Source organism: Erpetoichthys calabaricus, chromosome 10 (genome assembly GCF_900747795.2).
Source record: "Erpetoichthys calabaricus chromosome 10, fErpCal1.3, whole genome shotgun sequence".
In the NCBI taxonomy this organism is placed as follows: domain Eukaryota; kingdom Metazoa; phylum Chordata; class Cladistia; order Polypteriformes; family Polypteridae; genus Erpetoichthys; species Erpetoichthys calabaricus.
Window position 1 is genome coordinate 55,867,707 of NC_041403.2, and position 12,246 is coordinate 55,879,952.

Here is a 12,246-nt window from a genome sequence, read left to right on the forward strand (position 1 = left end):
TAGGCATTGATTTCTAAACTTCCAAAACTTCTTGTTTTCCACTGACCACAATAATAATGGTTTATTTAATTTATATAGATAGATAGATAGATAGATAGGCTCAAGGTGCTAGACCTTGTTTGTCTTGATGGCTGATAATTCACTCATGACAAGACCAACATTTCTGTTCTTAAATGTGTCTTCTTTAACCACTACTGTACCCAGACTGTAAACTGCCATTTGCTCTGTACAAGCCATATCCCCTCTGTCAGACCCCTTCATTAAAGTTTGTTTATAACCAAAAGACCCTTGGACAGTTTTTTTGGATGGTGGACATTCCCAATAACTTAGCCTCCTTCAGGTGACAACCCAACAAGAACTGCCACTCCTGTTTAATTTATGCTAACACAGGGGAAATAGAAGAATTTCAGCGAATACCAAGTGGAGGCAAGGAAAACATACTATTTGTTGGTTTGAACAGTGGTATTAACAACAAAAGGAAGCTGATTGAGTGACATAGGGTGTCGGAGAAACTCAAAAGTTCAAGTTCACAAAGTCATACAGCGCCCGAAATTAAAAAGAACTTGTCATATATCAAGGTTGCCGTGAAAAGGTGAGTCATAGCCCATCGTCTGGGAGTCATATAGAAGTCTATTAGGGTACAGAGAAAAGAAAAAAAGAATAGGCATACAGTGGGAAAAAAGCTTGAAATGTCAACTTTAATCTGAAAATTTCCACGTTAATCACATAGAACATCATAAATTTCATCTTAAAATTGTTTAATTTACTAGTTTCTCAAGTCCCATCGTAACTAAAGTAGCACGTTAAATGCTTTGCTTTGTATGTGTTCTACTATGTGCTCTATGTATGTGAATCACTATGTGCTTCTTACACAGGCTTTCTCTTCTTCCGACAGGACACAGAATCCATTACATTCGTGATATTACAGATCTCTGAATAATTTAAATACTAAGATGTATACTTGATATCATTTTCATGATGATAGGAATTAAAGCACGTTATTAAACACGGGAACACGGTGGCACAGTGATAGTGATGAGCTGGCGCCCTATCCAGAGACTGCCTTGTGCAAGATGCTTGCTGCGCCATGCGTGACCTTCGATTAAATAATTTATTGCAGTAGTACTGGCTCTTTCAAACGTACTAACCCCCAATTCCTGTCCTTCCTTTTCTTTCTCCAAGTAACCGATCGCCACATAATCAGCCCTGTAATAGATGTTAAGCCATCTGTAAGCTGAGAACGCGGATTCTTCAAAACTTTTAAAGAACATTGAAAAATCTTTGTAGTACATGTGTAATTATTCTATCCATCTATCCTTCCAGTGTTGCGCCAGCACCAGCAAGAATACAGCACGAGGCAGGAACAATCCCTGAACTAGCTAGCGCTGTAACACTGTGTCCTCACATGTTTAATTATTAACAATATAGATTATTTAAATTATAACATTTTATCTGTATAATGTAATAAACATATTTTGCTGCACTTCATCTTAAAAATGATATCATCATCATATGTAAATATGCGCTTTATAAAGTGGCTCAGATTGTGCAATATTATAACTGTATCGCAAGTTTACAGTCAGGTAACTGTACTTATAAGTAGAAACAGTTCTACAAGGAACACTTGATGGACTGATTTAGTGCGTTTATAGTTCTTGGGATGAAACTGTTTCTGAACCGTGATGTCAATACAGGAAAGGCTATGAAGCATTTATCGTATGAGAGCAGTTGAACAGATAGCATGGCTGAGGCAGCGTGTGCTTGATGCTTTTTCTGTTAATTTTCTTTCTGATCAGCTGCTGTAGAGCTGTGATTCCACACTCAGATACAGTGGGATAAATACTCTTGAGTGGTGCACTGATAGTAACAACGCTAAAGCAGCTATGGTATTTGGAATAGTTTGGCCATTCCGTGGAACATTATATTGTTACAGGTTAATTACAATCAGATGCCTTAAACTAATAAACAATATGCAGTTAATTTCAGTGTGTTTGATAAAGCCGCGTCAGGGTTGTGGATCTAAAAAAAAAAAAAAAAAAAAAGGGAAACAACACTGGAGCAAAAGCACTGCAAGTTTGCAAAACCAAGTGGAAAACTTGCGTACGTCAAGGATTTAGCTGGCTTGAAAATGTGTGTGGCTTTACACCAAGTTTAGTTTATATACATCATGATGTGAGAGTGGAAACGGGCACGTGCAACATTTTTGTGCGTACGCACAGTTTATACATGAGGCCCCAGGACTTTTACTGGTCTCCCTAGAAACACGCCTCAGCCCAGGCAGTCAGACCCCAAACTCAAGAGGCAGGCCATCAGACCTGCACAGGCCCAAAATCTGGCACTGGCTTTAAAAGTGCACAAGTACTTTAAATAACAAAAGAATGTTCCTTAAGTTCAACAATTTATTAAATAAATAAAAAGACCAAAAAAGGTATGGAATGGAACAAAAGAGTAAAAAATAAGCAAAACGAGTATGTCTTAGAAAAAGGGAACTGAAGGCTAAGAAATAACAACAAAAATTCAGAAACACAGAGGTAAAAATTCAGTAAACCAGAAAGGAAAATAAAGAGAACAATACTCATAAGACTGACACTCCAACAACTCTCAGTGATGCTCTGCTGGAAGCATCTGCTCCACGAAAATATGAAGGTGCAGTCGTTGGGGTTTTGGGGGATTTGTAGGGTGCTTTCTTAGCGGTTATGTCAAGATGGCCCCACCTCCTGGAACTTCATCTACAAAACACAAGGACTGTAGCTTACATGCAGCAATGAACAATACATAAGAATTACATATTATTTACATAAAACAAAATGTACAAAAATATTACATTAAAACAAAAAAATGAAAAATAATGTTTCTGAAATGGTAGAAAAGACAAAAGTGGGAATATAAACATAAACCATGGGAACAAACTCTGACACACAGACCCAAGGTGTTTCTTGTTTTTGGCCACACTTAATCATTGCTCATTCTCAACACAGGGGGCTCCATAGGGCTGTGTTCTGAGTCCTCTGTAAAATTTACTTTATACATGTGATTGCATGGCTGCACATGACTCTGAAATCATTGTCGTTGCTGATGGCATGTCTGTGGACCTCATCTTTAACAACAATGAGCAGGCTTACTTGGATGAAGTGGAAAATCTGTCAGTCTGTGTCAGGACAACAGTCTTCTTCTGAATGTCAGCACGACAAAGGAGCTTATTGTGGACTTTGGGAGAAAGCAGCAGAGTCACTACTAACCCCTCAGAATTAACAGCACTGAGATGGAGAGGGCGGACAATTTCAGATAACTCAGTGTTCACATCACAGAGTGCCTGACCTGTTCAAAGCACATTGACATCTTGATGAGGAAGGAACAACAATGTCTTTACAACCTCAGATGCTTCATGGAGTTTAGGCTGCTCTCCCAGATGCTAAAGAACTTCTGCATATCCACTATTGAAAGAATCCTGACAGAAAGTATTACCATCTGTTTTGAGAACAGCACCCAGCAGAACTGCAAGGCAATGAAGCGTGTGGTGTGCTCAGCTAAATGCATCACTGGGTGTGCACTCTCCAATGTTCAGGATCTCCACACCAAGAGATGTTGGACCAGGGCAAAGAAAATGATCAAAGATGAAAACCATCCTAACAATGGCCTCCATTCTGTGCTGTGGTCAAGGAAACACTAGCACAACCTGAAGGCCAAATCAGAGTGACTGAGGAGGAGCTTCTTTTCACAGTCCATCCACATCCTAAATGAGTATTGTGTCTAGAGCTACATTATGCCCCATTGTTAATTCTTTTACATTAAGTTATTTATCATTTATGCTGTCATTGTACATATTGGTTTTTGTTGTGTATTTTTAGATTCTTCTTTTAATTCACAGTGTTGGAGTTTAGCAACTAAGCATTTCACTACATATTTCACTGTTTTAGATAATTGTTTGTGACAAATTAAATTTAAATCACAATACTGTATATATATATATATATATATATATATATATATATATATATATATATATATATATATATATATATATATATATAAGTACAATGCTGAAAAAATAAGTATTTACTCTTTAACATTTAGCATCATTTAAAAGCTCTGCCACAACCATCAGAACTTGAATGATCTGTTTGCTGGGAATCCAGTAGTGCACTTTTAAAAATTTAACCTGAATTCACTTATTTTTGTTAGGTCTATTTGTGTGAGACCACCACATTGGTCATTGCCTGTGCAGCAATGTAAAGGAAAAGGAGCTTCCTCAAGGACTGAGGAACAGAGATGCTAGTTGACAAGTCAGGTGAGGGATATAAAAATGAACTGCGAGAAGCACGGCCAAATCAGCTATCAAGAAATTGAGGATGTATCAGATCATCCAGATTCTTGAAAGAAGATGCCATTCTCCAAAACTCAGTTATGAGGGCAAAAAAAAATCTCAACAGGTTGGCAGTTTATCAATGCTGAGCTGGGACAATCTGTGAGTTAGCCACCAATCTGGAATGTAGGGTAGAGTACCAAGAAGGAAATTATATTAAAAAAAATGTGGAACTGTCTAGAATTTGCAAAAAAGCAAAGAAACTTTGACAAGAGCTCTGTAGCCTGAAGAGACACAACTGGAGTTCTTTGGCCTGTCATCAAGACTGTGTTCATATATTGAAGTATGGTTGTATGATAGCATTTAATCATCAGGATCTGGTAGTCTGGACAAGATGTTGGGTAAACTGGATGGCGCAATGTAGATATAGATAATATAGCAATCTTGTAGAGTCCACAAAAGATCTCCAACTGGAATAGCAATTCTTATTCCTAGAAGACAATGACCAAAAGCACAAAGCCAAAGCATCTTCTGAATGACTTAAATAGAAGCTGAAACTTCTTGAGTGGCCCAGTCCAAGTCCTGACTGACGTCTATCAGACCATCTATAGTAGAAACTTAAGACTGCTGTACTGTCTAAGTAACCTGAAACAGCTGGGGCAATTCTGCACTAGATAGGCAAATCTGAAACCTGCAGGGTGTCAAAAACTGGATACAGTATGGCATAAATGACTTGAGGCTCTAAGTGCTGCAGGCTTCCAATTAGTCAATGCCTAAGGAGAAAAGGGGCTGAGCACAACTCAAAGCTGGAGGTTTCAGTTCTGTATTTGAAGTTTTCCATTCTTTTATAATAGAAGTCAGTAAAATGTGGTGTAACTTTCATTTGTAATGCAGCAAACTTTGGTAGCAGTCCTTGGGTGGTGTGATTACTTTCTACACCCACTGTAAATATTTCCCTATTTTAGCAAAATAGTTCAAATATATGTAAAGTAGTTGACTTCTTTATATGTTATGTAAATCAATTACTTATAGCTGTGGTCACACCATAGCCTGTAAACCAGATGAACAGGTTGGAAGGTGGTTGATTTGAATTCCTAAAATGAGATGCGTTATGGGCACAATTAAGAGAGGATGTGTCCAAGTAGAAACATAGAAATAGGGTTTAAAACCAGAAAATTAATAAACAGAGCAGGAACAGACAAAATCTTAGTTGAGGTATAGGCAAGAGGAAAAAATACTGTGAGACTCCTAAAGAAATAAAATCACAAAATCCAAGACTCAAATACAAGAAACAAAGTCAAAACACCAAGAAACTGTCCTAACTCGAAAGTGTTTTTGGAAGGGCCTTTTACCTCATGCAGTAAATGGAAGAATTAGTCAAAGAGTAAGGAGTGAAGGGCACACTGCAGGGCTGAAAATGTGGTGAAAGTGATGCCAAATGTAGATGTGTTAACGGCAAGCCTAGATATTGATAACTGAATTGTTTTGGAAGAAGTGTTAGGGGTTGGACATGATGGATAGGAAGGAGGTGCACAGTAGCAGTAGTGGAGAAGCATAATGAAGGAATTCTGCAAGATTTCTCCCATTCCGAGATATAAAAAGTAAAGAATTGATGAATAAACATTGAAACAATGAAATCTATTCTTGACACGGAAAAAATATTTTTTACATGATTTTGCTAAATAATTGCTTAATTTCTTAATAATTATTGCGTTATTTCACAATAATTATTTCATTATTCAACAAAGATATTGTCGGCTACCTTTGGTATCATTTTCCATGAAGGTGCTTCAGTCGTCTACTGACAGAAACTGAGGGAGAGATAAGCACATCAGTGCCATGCAATCACATGACAAGAACTGAATATAAGTTATAGGTATACATTAAGATGTGATCAGTTAAAGTTTAGTAAATTTAGCACAGTTGCTTTAACATCACATTTGTTGATTGATTAATATGAGTAAGTGTTCTTAACTGCTTATGATTATCTGCTTTAACGCTGAATACAAGAAATGTGTAATTAGTATTCCTCAGTTAACCAAATAGACTTCATGTGTCATGAAGTAAAAAAACGTCCTTGTACCATCACTAACTTGAGCCCATGAAGATTTGAGGTGTGAACACTGGTCACTACACCACAAGATCACCAATAGCAGATAACCGGATTAAAACTAAATTAATACTGTTTCTTTTTTTAAATTATCCTTATGAAATGTGAGAATTTTAAATCCTTTGAAGGTTATTTAGAAGTTTTGGGAAGTCAGGATTCTTGTTCATTTATTAAAATTTATTTCTCGACATCAATTTAACATTGTTAACTTTATTTTACAATGTTTGAATTTACAGTTTGTTTTGACGCCATATAAAGATGCTGAGTCGGGTTGTTAGGAGCACAAGCACATGGGTCACAACTCCAATGTCAATTATGAAAAAGAGCTAGAAAGGTTACCTTGGCGGCCATTTTCCATCAGAGTCTGAGGATATACTCCCTAAACACTTCATTGTGTTGGCTTTGCTTTTGCTAATACCTTTTGGTCACTACTTTTGGCTAAGACTTTTGACCACAATTTTTTTGCTCATTGTGTTAAGTACTTTTGAAAGAACAGCTTGTTTCCCTGGTTATGATCTTTGATCTATGAACTTGTTTTCAGGTTCTCTCTTTTCGAAATAGCACAGATACTTCATTCATAGGTTTCTCTTAGTGAACCGCATGCAGCACACTCTTCTTTGCTTGAGTGTGCAATTGTGCCCTGTGAAGAACAGGCGTTTCATCCACCATGGCTGATTCTTACCTTATTCTCAGTGCTGCTGGAATAATCACTGGCTACGTGTGACCCTAAACTGGGTAGATTACATTTACCTTTCAGCATTCATTGGATTAAATGTACATTCCTATAACTGGTTCAGTCTTCTCCTTTAATGGCTGTCACTAGACAACCAGAGAATGTGCGCATATGAAGACACAGATGGCAGCAGGCAATATCTTCGTGAAATTCTGCAATTATTTTCAGAGATAACGCAATTCATTTGCAAAATGATGCAATAATTATTGCAAAAATAATGCAATTCATCCATCCATACATTATCCAACCCGCTATATCCTAACTACAGGGTCACGGGGGTCTGCTGGAGCCAATCCCAGCCAACACAGGGCGCAAGGTAGGGAACAAACCCCAGGCAGGGCGCCAGCCCACCGCAGAAAATAATGCAATTCATTCATGAAAAAAACGCACATTATTTTTTTTTGTATTTTAATGACGGGATTGTTTACATTTTAACTTTATAAAAAGGCAATGTTAAAAAGAATCCCTGGTCCAGCAGTCACCAGACTTGTTCTTAGACCACTACTGTGGCTGTTGGTTTCCATTCTAAGTCATTTCTTATTTAGTAATCAGTGCTTACTGCTAATTAACTTTCTTGTGTTCATTTTAATTGACTTGCTGTTTAGAACTCAGATTCCTTAATTATTTCTAGTTTTCTTGATTAGCAACGAAAGAATAAAGAGATATAAAACAATCCAACCTTTGACCAGCAAACTTTGTCCATCTTAAAATATTTGAAAATAAAAAAGTGAAGCTCTCTATAATGTTGATCTGCTTAAATCAACCATTTTAGAAATGTCTGCTGTGGCAGAAAGAGAGCACCAACAAGCCATGGAATTGAATAATGGATTTAATTAACAGTAAGAATCGGATTCTGATTAAGAAACTGGTTGGAGTGAAAGCAAGACGATCCAATACATCCCCAGACCTTCAATCCATGTGAACTGCAATGGGCACAGCAATCTAAAACCAAGATGCCCACAGCCTTGCAACAACACCACCAAATGTTAAAAAAATATAGCAAGGAATTCACTCAAAATGACACCTTGGTGATATAAACAAAATAATGATGAAATTTCATAATAACATCAAAAACAATTATTTTTTTTCACATTGCACATGAGAAACAACAACACTTAAAAGCCCCTGAGATGAGGATTCCAAATGTGCCAAAAGTTTTTTTCAGGGTGATAAGCTGAAATTGAAGGAAAAGATAAGACACATGAATGTCTTAAACAGAATCAAGGAACAGGCCTTAGGCCCATAGCTATGCCAATGGACTAATTTCTTCTTCTTCTTTTGGGTCCTCCTATTAGGGGTTGCCACAGCAGATCATCTTCTTCCATATCTTTCTGTCTTCTGCATCTTGCTCTGTTACACCCATCACCCGCATGTCCTCTCTCACCTTCTCTTAGGCCTTCCTCTTTTCCTCTTCCCTGGCAGCTCTATCCTTAACATCCTTCTCCCAATATACCCAGCATCTCTCCTCTGCACATGTCCAAACCAACACAATCTCGCCTCTCTGACTTTGTCTCCCATCCGTCCAACTTGAGCTGACCCTCTAATGTACTCATTCCTAATCCTATCCATCCTCGTCACACCCAATGCAAATCTTCGCATCTTTAACTCTGCTACCTCCAGCTCTGTCTCCTGCTTCTGGTCAGTGCCACCGTCTCCAACTCATATAACATAGTTGGTCTCACTACCATCCTGTAGACCTTGCTTTTTAATAAAACACAATAGAATATTTTGAATTTCAGATTCTTATTCTCTTCCAACTTCAAGTAGAGGAGGAGAAGGGAAATTCATATTGAATAAAAGGCTATGATAGTGTTTGAAAGGTGTAGTTTGTCAGTAAGGAGTACAAAGCACTTTTTAATATATTGTACGGTTAGTTGAGGTTAGTCTACTGGGATGCAGCCTTCAGGAGGAGGTCTCACATAGCGAGCCACTTCTGCATTTTTTAAGCAATAGGTTATAAATAGTGTCCAGAATTTTCTATTTATTACATTCTATGGATGCATACTATACAAATATTGCACAAAAGAGCCATATAACATGAGTATGAAAAACAGACTTTTAAGAATGTTATCAACATACTTCTGTAAATGTTGGATTTCACACCCACTGCAGTAGAATTCAATTTATCTTTGTTTGTAAGGCTGTTTAGACATGGAGAAACTATGACATTCCATCCACCTCTCCATTCAGACAACATTTTTACGATGGCCTGAGTCTGTCAATTCAGACTTTAATGTGGTATGGTGGTGCCACCCACAAGGTAAGTTATTAGAGGAAACTAAAACATTATGGCAGTGCTTTTTAATTTTCTATATCACATTACCCCAGGTACACATCAACACACTTCACATGGGCTAAAGTAGCATTTGTAACTTTTACAATGTAGATAAAGTAAATGCATTTCATTTATAATGTAGAATGAGCAATGTAAGTAAATAACAATACATATGCAGTGCTTCCATAATTTAGAGCTGCCAAATAAGCAAATAAAAGGTACCTTGTGCTTAACCTTAAGCATGGCTTACCACTCCCTCAGGCCATAAATTTGTCATTCTCCTCCCAAAACCCTTGTTCTAATCTTCACTTTGACTGTTTACTGCTTGTCCAGCTGTACAGTGAGGAAAGTATAAAAATAATAATTTATTGTTCCATTTTACAAGTGTCAAACAAGACAGCTGGTTTACATAGGTAGCCTTCGATCATTCATAAGACACGAACGCCACGAACACCATGCTGCACTTCATTAGATAATTCACCAGTGCCTATAAACACGCTAATTACAGTCCCCATGTGGTTTGTCATTGTCATTCTGAAAAACAAAAAAGAATCTGGATGTGATTATCTTCAGTGGGGGTCCCGCAATGAACTAGCACCCTCTCCAGGGCTGTTTTCTACATTGCATCCAGTGCTGCTGGCTTAGGATCTGACCCCCCATAAACTTGAATTGAATTAGTTGGTTTGAAAATGTTGTGTGTGTCATTGTTGGGTAACTTTGTGGTGAAGTAGTTAGCACTGCTGCTTTATAGTTTCAGGAGACTGGGTCCGTTTTCTGACTTGTTATGCACTACTTATAAGTGTGTGGGTTTTCTCCAGGTGCTTCTCTTTCCTCCCATATCCCAAAGATGTTAAGCTAATTGGTGTATTCAAAATGACTACCCCATCTGATTGTGTCCAGAGATGGACCGAAACTCCATTCAGCATTAGTTCTTGCCTTGTTCCCAGTAATCTTAGTGGACTTTTCCCTCATGTTTCCAGATTTGTTCCCAAATACTGTAGCATGTGACCCACATCCCACAAATATGTGAAAGAGAGGAATTATCAGCTCTAAATTTGTTTGGTATGAATGAGCATGAGTGTGTCCTGCAGTGGACTTACAAGAGTAGACACTGATGTAACCCGACTCCCAACTGGATTAGGTGTGTTTATTAATGGAAGAAGGGTTTTTACCTTACATAAAAATTTTACAATGATGTGTGACATATTGTACTTACCGTATGTGTGTACTCTAGGCATTCACAAATAATTCTTAAAATGATAAAGGCTCTGCGGTGGGCTCACGTTTTCTCCTTGTTTCTGTGCGGGTTTCTATGTGTGTATCAAGTTAATTGGCAAATCTAAACCTGCGTATTATAAGACATTGAGTGTGCCTTTGTGACAAGCTGCCTGTATAGGTTCTGGCTTCTGCCCTCAATCTATTAAAGTAAATAAGCTCAGAAGATTAACAAATCATTATGGTTAATTTTTTCATTGTGAGAAGCAGTGTTTGTATCAGTTTTGTATTAACCAATATTCCATCTATCCTTCTATCCATCCATCAATTTTCAAGAATATTAATCTAGTTAAAGTCACAGGGTGCTGGTGGCTATACTCATAGCATTGGGCAAGGCAGGAACCATGCCAGGATGGGGTGCCAGTTTATTGCAGGTATTGTTTAATATTCAAAAGTAGCAATAAGAGAGATATAGTACACTTATTAAAGAGATAATCTTTCTATATATTAAATCCAATGTCTGTCTGTCTATATATCTGTTCACTTTTCACAAGAGAACTGCTTAACAGATTTAAATCGTTTTTTTTTCTATAATTTGCTTGAACATTCCGGTTGATTTTGCAACTTCTCTCATCGCGCTAATCCGAGACAGAGGCTGTGGGCCGAGGGGAGGAGGAAGCATGACGTCAGGAGTAGGGAGCCGGGCAGGGCTGTCCTCACTCACACACCAGCCTCCATCTGAATCGGTCTACCTCTCGCGATATGTTGGTGCATACCTTGCCTCCGCTTAGCTAGTAATACCTGTTTGTTTATTGATTTTTAAAATTTATCCTCTTTCACTGCTACGCAGGTGGAGCCGCGGTGGACAGCTAGTAATCAATAATATTTATTTTTTTCTAATCAAGCTTTTATTATTCAAATAAAATCCACAAACAGTCATAAAAACCTACAGCAATCACACCCAACCAAAAACCTACAGAAATAACACAAGAGGGAAAGTGGAATGACATCAAACGAGAAAAAAAAAACGAAAGTGTGTGAACGTTGGCCCACAATCCTCTTGAAATCCCACTTCTATATGATTATAGACAAGATGCACAGAGAACTGCCACTTATGAAATATAAGAGCTGGACACAGTGTTGATAATAATGATCCTATCATGTCTTTTTCCAACCCACTAAATCCAGGACCAGGGTGATGGTTGCTGGATCCTATCCCAGTTGGCATAGGTCACAAACCCTGGACAGGGCACAAATTTATTGCAAGGCAAACACACACAAAAACATGCACATGCACACACACGCACTGGGGCCATTTTAGCATTGCCAATTCAGCTAACCTGCATGCCTTTGGACAGTGGGAGGAAACTGACAAACCTTGCCGGAAACCCACACAGACATGTGGAGAACATGCACAAGCTTTAAAAAGAGGTTTGCCAGAAGTTCAAGCATAGATTAGAAGGGAATTCCACAAGTTGCCTAAAGTCAATTTAGTAAAATTTGTACATGGACAGAATAACCACTGCTGGAAAGAAGAAAGAGACAGCAGAATAGTCCCAAGAGAAGAGAGTGACAGAGACTCAGTAGGAAAAATCAGCTGAGAGAATCTT